This window comes from Podarcis pityusensis (genome assembly GCF_964106645.2).
Source record: "Podarcis pityusensis genome assembly, chromosome: 17".
Classification (NCBI taxonomy): domain Eukaryota; kingdom Metazoa; phylum Chordata; class Lepidosauria; order Squamata; family Lacertidae; genus Podarcis; species Podarcis pityusensis.
In genome coordinates this window covers 12853484-12872581 of record NC_138042.1, presented here as the reverse complement: position 1 = coordinate 12872581, position 19098 = coordinate 12853484, and the positions used below count along the sequence as shown (strand labels likewise).

General features: G+C 45.3%; 1 long non-coding RNA gene across 2 annotated transcripts in view; it reads right to left on the bottom strand.

Moving 5' to 3' along the window:
• Positions 1–11061, bottom strand: part of LOC308466801 — a 130904-nt gene extending 119843 nt beyond the window's left edge. The window contains exon 1 of one of the 2 annotated variants that reach the window (XR_013980956.1): positions 10855–11061. This is a non-coding gene — a long non-coding RNA (uncharacterized lncRNA). The remainder of the gene's footprint in view (positions 1–10854) is intronic. The other variant, XR_013980957.1, reaches the window with a different exon arrangement.
• Positions 11062–19098: the final 8037 nt, after the last annotated feature.

The window sequence follows — 19098 nt, the reverse complement described above, 5'->3', positions numbered from 1 at the left end:
GTCACATGCTTTCAGCGTGTGGTGTGTGCAAAGCCCTGGCGTAAGGGAGGAAGCCCTCCTCGTCTGACAAGGCGATGCAGCGTGCCTGGAGGTAATTTGTCTGGCATGGTCTCCTGTTATCTTTCGGGTTTAAATAAAAATGTCTCATCCGTGGCTTGACAGCGTTGCCATAGAAACATATTGGTGGAGTGATGGCTGGAGTAGAAAGAGGCAAGACATGCCAGGGGAGCAAAGTGATGGGGAGACAGAGACAGCAGAACAGACCGCTCACTGGCTGGCGAAGAGAAAGGGCATTTAGTGGCCTTGCAGGACCAGGCAGTTTTCCAAGTGGTTTAGACCTCACTTTGGGCATCGCTTGCTTTTTCAAGCAGTGGCGTAGCAAGGTCAGGTGGTACCCAGGGCGGAAAATATCTTGTCATCCCCCCCACACAAACACTCATTGAAATCTAGCTGGACTCCCAAGAGACTGTGATCTACTCACAGTATAAAATGACTGGCTGTGACCTACCCATTGTCATTGCCAGGAGTTGTTCAGGGGAGAGGGTTGGCCAAAGTTGTTCAGCTTTTTGGGGGGATGCAGAGTTTGGGTCCTGAGTAGAGGAAGCTTCTGCTTCTCTCCTTCCTTCCACCCTCTGCTTGTTTGCTCGCCTGCCTCCTTCCCGTCCTCTCCCCGCCTGCCTCCTCGAGCAGCCCAGGAGTGCAGGGCTATCAAAACGAAGAGGGGAAGGCTGCCAGCAAAGCCTCTTCCCCCAATGGCTTGGGGTAGAAGGGAGTCACGGGCAGGTGGCGCACCGAATGTCACGCCCCTCGGAAATGACACCCAGGAAATGTAATGAAAATGATGTATAGATGGTATATCACTCTGGTTAAGTTAGCGAAAATGTATAAATCTAGCAGTAAATGTTGGAAATGTAAAGAAAAAGAGGGAACATTCTATCATATGTGGTGGGAATGCAAAAAGGTGAAATGTTTCTGGGAGATGATGTACAATGAGTTGAAAAAAATGTTGAAATACACGTTTATAAAGAAACCAGAAGCATTCCTACTGGGAATGGTGGGAAGTGATATAAACAGAAAAGAATGTAAACTTTTTTTTATATGCAGTAACAGCAGCTATTATTAGCCCAAAAATGGAAGCAAGAAGAATTGCAGATGATCGAAGAATGGAGAATGAAGTTGATGGACTATGCAGAATTAGGTAAATTAACAGGAAGGATCCGAAACCGACAGGACCAGAAATTTACCGAAGACTGGAGTAAATTTATGAACTATATGAAAAGTATTTGTGATGATCAAACGACGTTTGTAGGTTTGCAAGAAGTTCTGTGAGGAGTATTGTTAGAAATATTGTAAAATTGGAGAAGGGGAGATGATATTTTAAGAGAAGTAAAGACAATATAAAATTAAGTAATGCATATAAAGTGATTAAGACGGAAGATCAGCGGAGGTGCTGAGGGAAGTCCAAAAAGACTGTATTTGTAATAATTTGTGTGGTACATTTTATAAATTGTATGTCAAAATTAATAAAAATGTGGTTTTTTTAAAAAAGGAAATAACACCCAGGGGGGTCCACACTGTTGCCAGGGGGGTCCCACCTTGCTCCGCCCCTGTTTTCAAGCTGCCACTGGAAAATGTAATCTGCAACCCACTTGTTCCTAAGTCAGCATTTGTTGGATTCTACTTGACTTTCCCAGGTGGGATCCCAAAGGCCACCCAGAGAGGCCCGAGGTGCCCCATCTCTGACACAGGTAACTGCTGCCTGCACCTGTGAAATTCTCCTTGCCACCTGTCAGGATGCAAAGAGCCCAGAAAGCCAACTCTGCTCCAAGTCGAGCTCTGTTGGGCCATGGGAGTTGAGTCATTGGTGCTATTGGCTGTCAAGAGGATTTAAACACACATTAGATGCCAATACCTGGAGGAATGTGTGGTTAAACAGGGGTAGCCCACAGCTGGCCGGCCGAGGCAGCTGCTTCAGGTGGCAAAAGCTCCCAAGGCAGCAGCCCTGCAGCTTCCAGCACAGATTTGGGCCAAATTCACACCGCAAATTGAACAAGATCTTGCCCAAATTGGGTGACGTGTTGCCTGAAATTGGCACTGGTGCCAGGGCCAATGCCAGCAGGTATGGCAGCAGTGGCAGCAGAAGGTGGCCCTTCCTGTTTCGCCTCAGTGAAACAGAACGCGCTGCCCCTGGAGCAGCATGAAAACTTGGAAAGATATATTTAGTGAATAGACCTGGCCTGCCGAACACAAGCAGCGTTAAAAAGGATGGTTAACATAAGCTAAAAATAGCTTGCAGAACTTTTGGACGTGATATATGTTCCAAAACCACTGCAAGGATTATTGTTATTAGCTAATGTTGATGTTTCAGCACAGCCCGTCTGAACCCTTCCTCACCCCTGTTAGCTATAACTTGTCATGGAGCAAATATTGACAAGTGAGAGCATTATTACTTATCCTTAAAGCATTGCAGTCAACCATCAATCCGTTTAAAGGTCGTACTCTGGTGCTGCCGGAGACATAAATAAATATTTGTACAGCTCTGGTATTAAACCTATTACACAGCAAGGTGCTCTTACTATAGTCTGTGCATATCATGCCAATAACGAATGCCAAGTACTGGTCAAAATCACTGCAGTTTTCCATAATAAGTTGCGGTGGGGGGGGATGATGGCTGAAAAGCGAGAGGGATTTGGTCTCTGAGAATGCACCATCACAAATGTCCATTCTACACGCGCAAACAATTATTCAAATGGGAAATGGACAGTTTAAGGAGGGGGCTGGTTCTAAGAAATAATATATCTGAATACAGTGGTACCTCAGGTTACATACGCTTCAGATTACATACGCTTCAGGTTACATACGCTTCAGGTTACATACGCTTCAGGTTACAGACTCCGCTAACCCAGAAATAGTGCTTCAGGTTAAGAAATTTGCTTCAGGATGAGAACAGAAATCGTGCTCCGGCGGCACGGCAGCAGCAGAAGGCCCCATTAGCTAAAGTGGTGATTCAGGTTAAGAACAGTTTCAGGTTAAGAATGGACCTCCGGAACGAATTAAGTACTTAACCCGAGGTACCACTGTACACACGAGCAGAAGCAGAGGCAGACCTGAGCCATAGAACCCGCAATCGCTCCCGCAATAAAATATTTGAGGAGATCGAGGCGCCCCCCCCCCCCCGTTGAAGGGCACTGCCATTCCAATGGGGTGTCTGTGAGCAACCTCTTGTGATCAATCGCTCTATTTGATCGGAATGCTTTCCCCTGATCTGCCACCTATGGTTCTGGGAGTTGTAGGGAGGGGCTGCTTATAGTTGGAATGGTTTGTTATTTATTTTTATTTTTATTTTTATTTTTATTTTTATTTTTATTTTTATTTTTATTTTTATTTTTATTTTTATTTTTATTTTTATTTTTATTTTTATTTTTTTTATTTTTATTTATTTTTATTATTATTATTATTATTATTATTATTATTATTATTAGGTAAAGGGATCCCTGACCATTAGGTCCAGTCATGACCGATTCTGGGGTTGCAGCGCTCATCTCGCTTTATTGGCCGAGGGAGCCGGCGTACAGCTTCCGGGTCATGTGGCCAGCATAACTAAGCGGCTTCTAGCGAACCAGAACAGCGCATGGAAACGTCGTTTACCTTCCCGCCAGAGTGGTACCTATTTATCTACTTGCACTTTGATGTGCTTTCGAACTGCTAGGTTGGTAGGAGCAGGGACCAAGCAACAGGAGCTCACCCCGTCGCGGGGATTCGAACTGCTGACCTTCTGATTGGCAAGTCCTAAGCTCTGTGGTTTAACCCACAGCGCCACCTGCGTCCCTATTATTATTATTATTTAAATATTAATTCAAAAGTTACAATGCAACTTTGTGATGTGGGAGTAAGGATTAGAGTGATCGTTCTGTGACATTAGAGCGTGTGGCTGCAATGATGAGCTGTGGTTCATTGTGACAGGAACAAGCCTAACTCCCTCCTGCTGTCAGCTTTTGCTTTCATTTAACATTACATCTGAACCATTTAATGTGGTTGAGCTTGACCATACAGTGGTACCTCGGGTTACAGACGCTTCAGGTTACAGACGCTTCAGGTTACAGACTCCACTAACCCAGAAATAGTACCTCGGGTTAAGAACTTTGCTTCGGGGTGAGAACAGAAATTGTGCTCCGGCGGTGCAGCGGCAGCGGGAGCTAAAGTGGTGCTTCAAAGCCCTTTAAAGCCCTAAACGACCTCGGCCCAGTATACCTGAAGGTGTGTCTCCACCCCCATCATTCTGCCCGGACGCTGCGGTCCAGCGCCGAGGGCCTTCTGGTAGTTCCCTCATTGCGAGAAGCAAAGCTACAGGGAACCAGGCAGAGGGCCTTCTCGGTAGTGGTGCCCGCCCTGTGGAACGCCCTCCCATCAGATGTCAAAGAGATAAACAACTACTTGACATTCAGAAGACATCTTAAGGGAGCCCTGTTCAGGGAAGTTTTTAATGTGTGACATCTTAGTGTATTTTTGGTCTTTGTGGAAGCCGCCCAGAGTGGCTGGGGAAACCCATCCAGATGAGCGGGGTACAAATAATAAATTATTATTATTATTATTATTATTATTATTATTATTATTATTCAGGTTAAGAACAGTTTCAGGTTAAGAACGGACCTCCAGAACGAAACAAGCCAGCTTCCTATACTGCAGCTTGAAGTTGGCTCGATTTATAGTTACATGCTAACCTCAGTTTGCTAGGTTGGGTGACATGACAAGCTACAACTGACCAAAAATGGAAGCAAAAATGGAAGCTTCTGAACTCCACCTTTTGCCTGGGCCAGAGATTTCCACATACGAACCCCAAGGGAGGCTAAGCTTCTCACAACAAACTATGGTTTATCGTTATACCCGTCACACGCAGCCATAGTGTAGCACGGTGACTAAGGCTGCAGTTCTTTGCGCGCTTAACTAGGACTAAGCCCCACTGAATGTGGCAGGACTTCCTTCCATTTATGGTCCAGTGCAGAATGAACACCCACTGAGACAGGAAACCCCCCCGTCTTGCTTCTGCCTTCAATTCTTTATGCACTTTCAGGAAATCTGTTGCGACTCAGCCCCACCAGCTTCAGCATGCAGATAATAATCCCAATCTGCTTTACGAGGTTGTGAAGTTTTGTTTTTATTTATCAAAATGTACATAGCCAGTAGTGATGTATGGAAGTGAGAGCTGGACCGTAAAGAAGGCTGATCGCCGAAGAATTGATGCTTTTGAATTGTGGTGCTGGAGGAGACTCTTGAGAGTCTTATGGACTGCAAGAAGATCCAACCTTTCCATTCTGAAGGAAATCAGCCCTGAGTGTTCACTGGAAGGACAGATCCTGAAGCTGAGGCTCCAATACTTTGGCCACCTCATGAGAAGAGAAGACTCCCTGGAAAAGACCCTGATGTTGGGAAACTTTGAGGGCACAAGGAGAAGGGGACGACAGAGAACAAGACAGTGTTCTCGAAGCTACCAGCATGAGTTTGACCAAACTGGGGGAGGCAGTGGAAGACAGGAGTGCATGGTGTGCTCTGGTCCATGGGGTCACGAAGAATCGGACACGACTAAACGACTAAACAACAACAACATATCGCTAGATTGTAACCACCTAACGGTTTACAAAAATAAGAAACAAAACATTGAAATTATTGATAACAACAATTGATAACAACAAAAGATTATTACAATCAACAGTAGCTAAAAAGAAATAACACACATGCAACTTCCACATGTCTGGAACAGCAAAGTGCAGCGAAGGCACCTGCCTGGTGTCAACAGGTAGGGAGTTCCAAAGGGTAGTTGCTGCCAGACTAAAATACTAATTTCTTACAAGTAAGGAACAAGCATTATGTTAGGGCTGCCCTATGTCCAGAATTTCCCAGACGTAGGTGTCAAAAATGGCATTCCGGCAGAATTTCTGAAAAGCAGCAAAAATGTGTGGGAAAACCCAGGCATATGGCAGCCAGTATAGGAAGTGTTGATTTTTGGGGTGATTTCCCTAAGAAATAGGGGAAAACTTCAATTGTTTGTGGAGATTTTGACAAAAAAGCTCAACAACTTTGCCAGAAAAAGCTCAAGCCTACATTTTGTGCACCTGAAACAGTGCCAGTTTTGCAAATTGATGCAATTGAGTGTGCTCTTTTGGGGTAAGGCAATTCTGCAAAAGAAAACATATGCAAAAGTACTTGGAGCACTCTAAATCACAATACAGATACAGAATTCCCTGCCATAATCGTCCTTATTATCTCACTATTTTTTTTACCACTCCTCAAAGGCAGAGAGATTTTGAGATCCCCTCCCCCGATCCATTCATCTCACCACATTCATTCCGCCAAGTGCAAAAGACTATGTTGGGTCTCATCAACGTATTAAGTGTTTCATTGCACTGTGCACAATATAACTCCAGGGTGATTAATTAGCTGGAGTACTTCAGATCTCAGAAACACTGCAAACCATTAATGTAATTGAACTTTACAGTCAGCACAACAAATTAAGAGGGAGAAGCAATTTTCCCCTCTCTCTTTGCAGTTCATTAGTTAGGGCAGAATCCCTCCTGAAAACAAGATGGTTAGAGAAAGCCTCCTTATAAAATGGAGTGTGGCATTTTTTGCACAGTGAAGAGCCCACCATCCTATTAGGAAACACACAAAGGAAAACGCCCACCCACCCCTTTTGTAAATACCCTTAGGATCCTTTGTTTGTCTTCCCACAAACACATGGGCTATGCAGAACCCGCAAATGTAGAAGCAAAAAGAAGTTCTGTTTCATCCAGATGAGGACCTGGGCAGAAGAGTCAGCAGCAGCGAAAACTAAGAGGGCTGGGGCTGGAGGAGTTATTTTGTGCATTGAAATAATAGCTCAGTAAATGTTTTCCACTCCTTCAAATCAGTTTCTGTCTTAGACACGTACTTTTCTGAAATATACTCAGAGTCGAGAGTGGATTTCATGCTCTTTATTCAGCTCATAGTGGTGAGGAGGAATGGAAGTTCCCCCATAATGTCTGCTTTATATACATTATTTACACAATGGGCCCCACGTGGTTGGCTAATTCCGGGATTCTCCTGCAGGCCAATCAGGTTGCAGATTCACTTCCACCTAGAGCTGGATTGGGTGGTTCCTGCGGACCAATCAGACTGCTGCATTCTGGACCCTATTGTTCTAGGACCAATCAGACTGCTGCATTCTGAATCCTATTGTTCTAGGGCCAATCAGACTGCTGCATTCTGAATCCTATTGTTCTAGGGCCAATCAGACTGCTGCATTCTGAATCCTATTCAACTCAGTACATAACATTTTCTCTCTTTCTTTAGTGGATCATGTGGGTCTCCATAAATCAGAAGCGCAGGGGACAGCGATTGAGCAAACAGACTGACCTGGCTGAACAAATTTGCTTACAGACAGCACTATTTTATTATTAATTAATTAAATTTCTATATCGCCATTTGTCTGAGGATCACAAGGCAGTTCACAATATAAAAACACACAGCATAGTAACAAAAATAATAAAGTTACAGATAGGTAGCCGTGTTGGTCTGCCATAGTCAAAATAAAAAAAATCCTTCCAGTAGCACCTTTAAGACCAACTAAGTTAGTTCTTGGTATGAGCTTTCGTGTGCAAGCACACTTCTTCAGATACACTGAAACAGAAGTTGCCAGATCCTTCTATATAGTGAGAAGGTGGGGAGGGGTATTACTCAGAAGGGTGGTGGGAATGGGAGGCTCATCTCAGCTATCTCAGCTATCTGCCAATCTCCCATTCCCACCACCCTTCTGAGTAATACCCCTCCCCACCTTCTCACTATATAGAAGGATCTGGCAACTTCTGTTTCAGTGTATCTGAAGAAGTGTGCTTGCACACGAAAGCTCATACCAAGAACTAACTTAGTTGGTCTTAAAGGTGCTACTGGAAGGATTTTTTTTATTTTAAAAATAATAAAACTACCCCACTCCCCAGTTTAAAAGGCCACAGGTGGTTATATTAGCCAAAGGCCTGGAAGAAACACCTGGCACCTTCATATATGGAATGAAGGCGTCAGGCAAGCCTCCCTGGGGCTGAACATCACACAAATGGGGAGCCACCACAGAAAAGGCCCCTTTCTGTGTTGCCACCCTCCAAACTTCTCACAGAGAAGGCACATAAAGAAGGGCCTCAGATGATGATCTCAGGGTCTGGGTAGGTTCATATGGAAAGAGGTGGTCCTTGAGCTATTGTGGTCCTGAGCCATTTAAGGCTTTACAGGTCAAAACCAGCACTTTGAATTGCACCTGCAAATGAATTGGTAGCCCGTGAAGTTGGGCTTGGGTTAGTGCAGTGTTATGTACTAAGCTTGGATCCTAGAACAATAGGCAGGTAGGATCCTAGAATGCAACAACCATTCAGGCTCCAGGAGGGAAGCAGAATCAGTCAATCAGACGGAACTCGTTGTGTAAATATTGTATATAAAGCCTCAGGGTTGGGGCGGAGGGATTCATTCACTGTTTTACGAGCTGCAATAAAGAGCATGAAATCACTATGCCGCTCCAAGTATATTTCATGCTGTATGCTCAAACCAGCTTGCCCAGGTCAGCAGCCTGGCTGCTGAATTCTGTACTAGCTGAAGTTTCCGAACTGTCTTCAGAGGCAGCCCTGTGTATAATGCACTGCAGTAATCTAACCTAGAGTTACCAGAGCATAGACAACAGAAGTTAGTCTGTCCCTGTCCAGATCGGGGCGCAGCTGGGCCACCAGATGAATCTGATGGAAGGCACTCCGGGCCACTGAGGCCACCTGAGTCTCAAGTCAGCAATGGATCTAGAAGCGTCTCAGGCTATGTCCCCGCTCCTTTGGAGGGATTGCAGTCCCATCAAGAGCAGGCAAGCTTTCATCCTTCCGATTGAGGAAACGACCAACTGACAGGGCCTTCGTCTTTTCTGGACTGAGCATCAGTTTGTTGGCTCTCATCCAATCCATTACCGAGGCAAGACATCAGTTCAGCACTTCCACCTTGTTATGTACTGAGTTGAATAGGATCCAAAATGCAGCAGTCTGATTGGTCCTAGAACAATAGGATCCAAAATGCAGCACTCTGATTGGTCCTAGAACAATAGGATTCAGAATGCAGCAGTCTGATTGGTCCTAGAACAATGCAGCAGTATGATTGGTCTGCAGGAGCCACCCAATCCGGCTCCAGATGGAAGTGAATCCACAACCTGATTGGCCTACAGGAGAATTCTGGAATTAGCCAATCATGTGCAGCCCATTGTGTAAATAATGTATATAAAGCAGATACTTTGAGGGGACATTCATTCCTCTTCACCACTATGAGCTGAATAAAGACCATGAAATCCACTCTCGACTCTGACTATATTTCACACCTGCAGATCTGTTCATGGCAAGGGACTCCCCAAATCACAGGATATGTGCAGAGTTCCAGTTGAACTGAGCTAATTGGCAACAAGTCATCTGGACATGTGTTAACAAGTGTTTGTGTGCAGTTTCCCATTTCCTGCATGCAGCAGAAAAACCAGCCTTCCTAGTCCTTTCCATATAATATTTCAGTTCTTCTTTTTCATTGACAGTTTGCCTTCAGTTCCTTCCTCTTGTATGCAACGTTGACAGCAGTTCCCTGGACGATGAGTTAACACAGAGAAGCTTCCCTCCTTTTGACTTCCACTTCAAATCCACCTCACAATAATTGCCCATTCAGAACCCTGGAGGTTTGGAGGCCCATCTGCTGAAATGGAGACCGACTGTCTAATTCAAACAATTGCTTCTCGTGGCAGGAAGCCCTGTGCCGCTCCGTGAATGCAAAAACTCTCCCTCTCATGGCACCATCTGCACAGCCATCAGCTAATCCCCAGTAGCCTTTCTCTCCTTTGAATTTGCTCTCTAGAAAGATTTGCTAAGACCAGTCACCTGTGTTTATCTGTCTGGGCTTCACTCCCCTCTGGGCTTCTGGAGTTATGCGAGATTAGATCGCCTTTCTTTTTTCTCCCAGTGTACTTTATTCCGGCTTGAACGGAAACTGCAGCCAGAAATACCAGTCACTGTGGAGCATTAGAGGAAGACGCCTGTTTGTGGGCTTTGGAGATGCATTTGTTTGGCCACTGTGGGGGCAAAGAGGGTGGAGAGGCGTCTGTTAAGTTGTAGGTGAACATATCAGACGACACAGCGATTCTCCAAACAGCTCTTGTTTACTCACAGTTCAGAACAGAACTGAACTGAAGGGTTCAGCCAGCCTGCTTATATAGAGCTCCAGTACAACGTAGCTGTAACAACTTTCTGTAACTATCCAATCACTGAACGTCACTTTCGATCCCTTATTTGCATATGTGGACCTGAACTATCTACAGTAGCCCCCTGCTGGCCCAGGGTGAGAACTTCAGTACATAACAGCGTCCATGCCTTAGATGTGAGCAACAGGGTTCTACGCCCAGCCTTGTTAAGGACATCTGCTTTCTAAACACCCAGAAAGCAACACACCATCTCTTTAAAACACATTACACAATTCTGGTGACTTTTAAGGAAGCTCACATCAACATCACCCCACCCCTAGTTATGATACAGGGAGCTATCCCTTTCCTTATCTCCTGAAGTAAAGAAATTTATTTCTGGCAAGGCAAGGTACCCCGCCTCAAACAATTAGGGTTGCCTAATGTGAAAGAGGTCTCCTCAAGTCCATTGCCAGCCATAACGTCTAAAAGTCAGTTAGCTGTTTATTTCCTTGACATCTGATGGGAAGGCATGGCCCTCTAGATTACTTTTCCGTAAAGACATGCTAGAAGTCTCCAAAGAAATGACAATCTCCCGGGCAGCTCTCAGAAGCACTTCTAAATATCAAAATCCCATAGAATCTTACCACATTGCTTTCTGCATGGATAGGGCCCCTGTGACTTTTGGAGCAGCATGATTTGGATAAAACCCACAGGGGAAGCTTCCTTAGCCCTGCAGTCCTGGGCAAAGAGGCATCTGTCCACGTCTGTCATGCCACTGGTAACAGGCATAAAACTTCTGACCTTTTGTTTTAAAAAGGCAATGAGCCTCATCTGCTAGTACTTCAGCTGCAGGCTACCTAGAATTCAGGGGGTCCACATAACACCCCCACATAACATCATCATCATCATCATAATTTTTATTTATACCCCGCCCTCCCCAGCCAAGGCTGGGCTCAGGGTGGCTAACAAGCAATAATAAAAACAAATTGAATGAATACAACTTAAAAACAAAATTAAAATACAACATTAAAATATTGAAACATTAAAATATTAAAATGGAGCCTCATCACAGGAGAAGAAAGAAAAAGGGGGAGGGAATCAAATTGGCTCCAAGCCAAAGGCCAGGCAGAACAGCTCTGTCTTACAGGCCCTGCGGAAAGAAATCAGATCCTGCAGGACCCTGGTCTCATGAGGCAGAGCGTTCCACCAGGCCGGAGCCAGTGTTGAAAAGGCCCTGGCTCTGGTTGAGGCTAATCTAACTTCCTTAGGGCCCGAGACCTCTAGGGTGTTGCTATTTATGGACCTTAAGGTCCTCCGTGGGGCATACCCGGAGAGGCGGTCCCGTAGGTACGAGGGTCATAGGCCGTGAAGGGCTTTAAAGGTCAAAACAACATAAAACATAACATAACATAACATAACATAACATAACATAACATAACATAACATAACATAACATAACATAACAACATAACATAACATAACATAACATAACATAACATAACATAACATAACATAACACCTGTCCTCTGGGAAGTGCAATAAGTTCTGGTAGCAGATTCCCAACAAATGGGCAATGCAACCAGCTCCTTTGCTGAAGAAAAATGCGAAGGAGACTTCTTTTTCATAAAAAAAGAGGTGTTTCACAAAACTTTCTCTTCCCCTCCTTTCCATTAGGTGCATTCACTGATCCAGCCCATAATTAAGGAAATGATAAGATTAAAGTTTTCCCAGCTTACTTGCTAAACGCTGTCTGTCAGGCAAGCTGTGAGTATTTAGCAGCGTGTGAGCGAAGAAGGTTTCTTCTTTAAATGTCAGGAAGCAGCTGCACTCACAGGCTGCAATCCTAAAGCCACTTACTTGGGAGTAAGCCCCATTGAATTCAGTAGGGCTTACTTTGGAGTAGACATGGTTAGCATTGTGCCCTTTGCTTTTAATGCCACAGCATGGAAACTAGCACTTTGTTGCATTAAAAGGACAAGGTTGGTGCCTTTCCCCAGCAAAGAAGAATTTTAAGTGGTTTTCCCCCCCTTGCATGCTGTTTGATAATATTAATAAACAAGCTGGCTTGGTATGCTAAGCCCAGACACTTTCCCATGACCTTGTGGAAGCATTTAAGCTGCAGCCCTGGAGCTGCCAATAACCACTGACAGGTCCTGCTTACTGGACATTCAGACACGTCTTCTCTGAGTAGTGTTGTAAACAAAAATTGCCCTTTTCCCTTATGGGGTATCTAAGAGCCCATATAGAGTCCTTACATAGATTCCCTATTGGTAGGAGAGAATAACAGAGGCCAACCAGAAAATACTGAGAAGCAAAGCAGCTAGTAAGCTTGGTCTTTATTGATCTGTTGCAACAGGGTGCTCACCTCACCCGCAGGAGAGGAGGAGGAACCCAGAAAAATGGTGTGCAAGGCCTTATAAAGACTATTGAAATTGCCACCCTGTAGATCAAGACCACCCCCAGAAACACCATACATACATCACAGAAGGGGTGTAACCTAAGACCACCCCTCAGATACATCATACCTACATCACAGAAAAAGCGGTCTAAAACAGAAATTTGAATGTTGTTTTTCTCTTGTCATTGTTTATCTCCTGTCTGGCCGGTTACTTGATTGGATTGCCTGGGGAGTCTGGCCAGTCTTTTGTAAAGATAAATGGTTCCAGGTCGGTCTTCCTGTGCTGATCTATGTACGTGTTTGGTTGGTACACTTATGAACATTACCATACATCTAAGACCTCAAAATTCCTATCACAGTATACCCACTAAAATTCATGGATCTCAAGTCCCCACATTCCTTACTTTCCATGCATCTTCTTTGAGTAGGAATAACTTTGGATACAGCCCGGATCCAATGCAGGCTATTTCAAAATAATGTAGAGGACCAGAAAGAACCCCTCCAAAAGCGCTATGTGAATCCACAACACATACGTTTGCCTCTCTGCAAATTGATGCTTTGTGATGCTGTCCTTATTGCTGTTCATTATGTAAGATTTGCTTCTCACTCCTGTGCTTTATAATTTATGTGTAAGCTGCCACAAGTTCATCACAGCAAGGCTGGCTATCAGTGCCCAAGTCAACGCCTGCAGAAATGGAAGTATGAATGGAATTTCAGCAAAAAAAGAACCAGTTGTCCTTTAGCGTCTCCCCACCCCAACCCTCTTTCTTTGGCAGTGCCATGAGCGCAGAGGCATGGCAAATCTGACAGGGAACTTCTCAGAACAATGCTGTGGTCTAGCCTGAAAATCAGATAAGCAGCACAGGGTATTCAAGCAAAGTCTGAACAATAATGCCAAAAACCTGTCTAAAGTGCAGGCTGACAAACTCCCATGAACACCATGGTCGGAGTTTTGGCTGTTAAAGGGATTTGCAAACAGAGCGTAGTTTTCCAGCTGATAATAATGCTGAGAACAGGTTTTATACAGTGCCGGATTTACGTATAAGCTAAATAAGCTCTAGCTTAGGGCCCCACTCTCTTGGGGGGGGGAGCCCAAAAAAAATTAAAGGGGGAAAAAACTGGATGTATATTTCCAAAAGAAAGGATAAAAAAATAAAAATAAAACCTACATACAGCAGCAGTTTTTTGTGTTGCGTATGGACCTATTAGGTCCATAAATTACCATATAAAGTGGTACCTCAGGTTAAGTACTTAATTTGTTCCGGAGGTCCATACTTAATCTGAAACTGTTCTTAACCTGAAGCACCACTTTAGCTAATGGGGCCTCCTGCTGCTGCCACGCCGCCGGAGCACGATTTCTGTTCTCATCCTGAAGCAAAGTTCTTAACCTGAGGTAATATTTCTGGGTTAGCGGAATCTGTAACCTGAAGCGTATGTAACCTGAAGCGTATGTAACCCGAGGTACCACTGTAGTTGTATTCATCACAAAAAAACAGTGACAATTTGTTGTTGACAAAGGACAGCTGGACATATAAAGGGCCTCATTACCTTCAGGAGCTGCTGAGGGCCTCATCAAACCTCAATCCGGCCCTGGTTTTATATGCTGGTTTCCCCTTTCAGCAGGAGCCCCTTGTATCTCCTGGGATGCTGCTCTTCTGAGTCTCTTAGTACAAGGAGCCCCCTGTAGACGTGATCTCTGGAGATATTCCAAGCTCCCCTTTTGCTGCGCTGCTTACCTTCAATCTCCTCAATGGTCTTTCTGCTTCCCTTACACTTTTCCTCATGAACATCTCTCTCTTGATGGCTGTTCTCCGCTGTTTGACAGTCGCATGTTCTCTCGAATTCTTTGCCCTTTCTTCCTCACTGCCCCGTGGGCTTGGAAGTGCCTGCTAGGAGGCCTGCCCTCTCTCTCACGCCCTTCCAGTCCTTCTCCAAACCCCACCCTTTCCCCGAAATCTTGGACTCGGCCCCCTTTGTGCCCATGCTCTGATTCTGGAAGCAGCCAGTGTTCTGCGCTACAGATGTTGCTGCCCTCTGCCTACCATCATCCCTGACCACTAGGCTTCCCAGCAGAGGCTGGGAGGTGTGGGGGACTCCCTGGTCCTGAATAGGGCAACTGTGTTCCTGAAGGACCAAGTGTGCAGCCTGGGAGTCATTCTGGACTCACAGCTGTCCATGGAGGCCCAGGTTAATTCTGTGTCCAGGGCAGCTGTGTCCCAGCTCCATCTGGTACACAGGATGAGACCCTCCCTGCTGTTGCCAGATTGGTGCATGCTCTGGTTATCTCCCGCTTAGACTACTGCAATGTGCTCTAAGTGGGGCTACCTTTGAAGGTGACCCAGAAACTGCAACTAAACCAGAATGCGGCAGCTAGACTGGTGACTGGGAGCAGCCACCGAGACCACATAACACTGGTCTTGAAAGGCCTACATTGGCTCCCAGTACGTTTCCCGGCACAATTCAAAGTGTTGGTGCTGACCTTTAAAGCCCTAAATGGCCTCGGTCCAGTATACCTGAAGGAGAGTCCCCACCCCCATCGTTCTGCCCGGACACTGAGGTCCAGCACCAAGGGCCTTCTGGCGGTTAACCTCCCTGCAAGAAGTGAGGTTACAGGGAACCAGGCAGAGGGCCTCCTCAGTGGTGGAGCCTGCCCTGCGGAACACCCTCCCATCAGATGTCAAGAAATAAACAACTATCTGACTTTTAGAAGACATCTAAAGAGCCAGTGTGGTGTAGTGGTTAAGAGCGGTAGTCTCGTAATCTGGGGAACTGGGTTCGCATCTCCGCTCCTCCACATGCAGCTGCTGGGTGACCTTGGGCCAGTCACACTTCTCTGAAGTCTCTCAGCCCCACTCACCTCACAGAGTGTTTGTTGTGGGGGAGGAAGGGAAAGGAGAATGTTAGCCGCTTTGAGACTCCTGAAGGGGAGTGAAAGGCGGGATATCAAATCCAAACTCCTCCTCCTCTTCTTCTTCTTCTTCTTCTTCTTCTTCTTCTTCTTCTTCAACTGAAGGCAGCCTTGTTTAGGGAAGTTTTTAATGTTTGATCTTTTATCGTGTTTTTAATATTCTGTTGGGAGCCTCCCAGAGTGGCTGGGGAAACCCAGCCAGGTGGGCGGGATATAAATAACAAATTATTATTATTATTATTATTATTATTATTATTATTATTATTACCACCACCATCATCATCATCGGAGCTGGAATCCAGCATCACCTTGAGGACACCAATTGGCCACCCACGCTCTGCTTCTGTGACTCAGCCAACGGATGCGAGAAGGAAAGAAGCACAAGCTTCCCCTCTGCCTCTGCTTCTTCTGCTGTTTCCCCGTGTCAAATTTTAGAGTTGATGGCTACACACAAAATGATGACAAGCCACAAGTGGGACGGAGACCACAGCTCTGCTTTGCCTGTTTTGCATTTTGCACCGTCAGCCTCCCCCTGGTGGTAGAAAAAAGAGAGCAAAGCTGTATTTTCTAGAGTACTGCTTGGACAACGACTGCAGATACAAGAAAGTCTCTCAGTGCACACCCTTAGATTAAATGGAGTAATTCTTCCTCCCACACAAATGCACATTTTTGGAGCCAAGTGTGAGGAACCTTTGGCCCTCCAAATGTTGCTGAGCTTCAGCTATTCTCAACCCCAGGAACTCTGGCCAAAGGGCAGGGATTAGGGAACTCGAGGCAGGAGACCTGGAGCCTCCCTATTCTATCCTCAAAACAACCGTGCAAGGTAGGTCAGGCTGAGGGAGGATTTGAACCTTGGTCTCTCCCAAACTTTGGCCAGCACCCAGATCACTACCCCACAGGGTCCCTTGGAACGACAGTGCTATGTCGCTGTTTTCATACTGTTCACAAACCCCCAAACACCCCAGAATGTTTGGAACTGCTGAAATGAAGAGCTTTATCTTTGCTGGAATCAAAAGGGACCAGCGTGTGATCTAGCGACTCAAAGCACGCAAGAAAATTAGAGAATTCTTCCTGGCATTTTCAGCTGCATAGAAGTTAGAACTTTCTCAATTCTGACATTTTAAATCTTCAGTTTTTATTTATTTGGCTTTTTTTACACCTTCAGATCTACCTGACATTTTCAAATATCCCTCTTTTAAAATGGAGGAATCTGCTCTGTGGGAACATGCACTGACATTTGCATTTCAGTTTATCGTCCTCTTGCACTGATATAAGCTAATCCTGTTTCTCAGCTGAGTGGCAGTAGGGGGGTATCCCATTTGCCCCGAGCCTTAATTCAGAGAAAGCAATGTATATATTTTCCCCCTGGCTTCTTTAGCACCTGTTCACAAGTGTTTGCTGGCTCTGTGTCCTGATTGGTGGACCTTGTATTTGCCATCACCATGTAGATAACACGCCTTCATGCAGAGAATGATGGATTGTCTGGCTCCCTGGCAGAGCTCATTTAAAACTCTGCAGGGCAAAGACAAGTGTGTTGGGCATTGGTCTATTGCCTTATGTAACACTTAAGAAAGAAGTTGCCACTTTCCAGAGGAACTCCCTGTCTTTAGATAGTGAGTAACAGGCAGGACGCAGGTGGCGCTGTGGGTTAAACCACAGAGCCTAGGACTTGCCGATCTGAAGGTTGGCGGTTCGAATCCCCGTGACGGGGTGAGCTCCCGTTGCTCAGTCCCAACTCCTGCCAACCTAGCAGTTTGAAAGCACATCAAAGTGCAAGTAGATAAATAGGTACCGCTCTGGCAGGAAGGTAAACGGTGTTTCCGTGCACTACTCTGGTTCACCAGAAGTGGCTTAGTCATGCTGGCCACATGACCTGGAAGCTGTACGCCAGCTCCCTCGGCCAGTAAAGCGAGATGAGCGTTGCAACCCCAGAGTCGGCCACGACTGGACCTAATGGTCAGGGGTCCCTTTACCTTTTTAACAGGCAGAGCTTTTCCCATCCCTGCATTGCCACACTCAAAAGAGCTTTGTTTGTTGTCTTTCTCCTTGCTGGGCAGCAGCTAAAAGCACAAAAACTTTGCTGGGAAGAGGCAGTCATGAGGGACAAGTGAATCTGTCAGTTCAGGCTTCTCTCGGCTTCTTCATTTTCCCAGCTTTCAATTCAATTCATCACATTTCAAAAGAGGCAAAAGAGAGTGAGGTAGTCATTTTGTTATGTCTAGAGTGTGATGGTCTGTTTCTTGCGACTTCCGAAATAAACTTTGCCATAGTCAGTGTAATATCATTTGACCTATCCCCCAGAAGGTATTTACCAATACGGGAGGCTTCAGATTTTCCCAGCAAGTTTGCCGGTAAGGTCATGAAACTTCTTCTTTCCATTCCCCCACATCTTGCTGATAGATGGGGCTTCCAGAGGTCCGAGGGGCTGATCAAATCTTCAGCTGCTTAGCAGTGCTTTAGTTTATGATGCCCCATAACTATTCACTAGGCCAGTGCGCAGCTTCTTGAATTATTTCCATTACCAAATCACGGTTGCTTTATTTGAATAACGCTTCCCTATGTATACTACCCACAACAAAGCCAAGGGGGCAGGAAAACATCACCCATAAATCTCCCCACAATGCATTGTTATCTAGAGCATCTCTCTGGGGCAAAGAACCACATGGAAATTCAATGCCTCCCCACCCAGCCCCACTGCCAAAAGCAAACAAACACACCCAGGAGCGTTTTAAAATCTGAGCGGGGCAACAAAAACCACACAGACTCTTTGCGATGAACAATTCAACAAGAACTGCCCCAAACAGAGAGAAGATAGCCACCAAACAAAAGGGCACTTGCATGATCAAATATTACAGAGTTCCAGGTTGTTTGTTCGTGGCAAGCATTTGGGGAATTGTGCCAGTAAATATTTGACATTCAGTCCAACCCACAAGTCAGATTTAAGCTGCCAGGGAGCCCAGTCTCCGCAAAGCAGCTGTGTCAGAGTGAGGGGGGAGCAGGAGAAAAGCTTGCCATCCACACTAAGTCCTCGTGCACAAATATAGTTTTCCATCAAAAGCAATGGGGTGGGAGAAAATTCTCTTCCGGCTTAATCCTATGACACACTCTGCTACTGCAAGCAGCATATATTTGATAGAATCTGGCATACAAGTTTTGACACAAAAACAGAGCTCAGCAAAACGGCCTCATGCCACCAGTACCAGGACTTTCGCTAACCGAGATCTCCACCGAAATGGATGCCCAGAGGCAGCACTGCCAGGGCTTCTCACCTGAGACTTTGGAGAGGCTCTGCTAGTTAGTGTAGAGCATCCTTTCCCAATCATAAATTCACTTCTCCACATGGCCACATCATTTTGCAAAAATAATAATAAAAAAATCAAATCCTCGTGAAAATTCTTCATGCAAATTTCTCCTTCTATAACACAACGTTGTCTGCAATTTTGCTTATTGCACATGTTTGCAAAGCAATTTCTTTTTGCAATTTTTTTTATTAAATTTATATATCACCCTTCATCAAAAGATCTCAGGCAGTTCACAGAACAGAATACAGGATAAAAATAATACATTTTTTGTATTTACTCT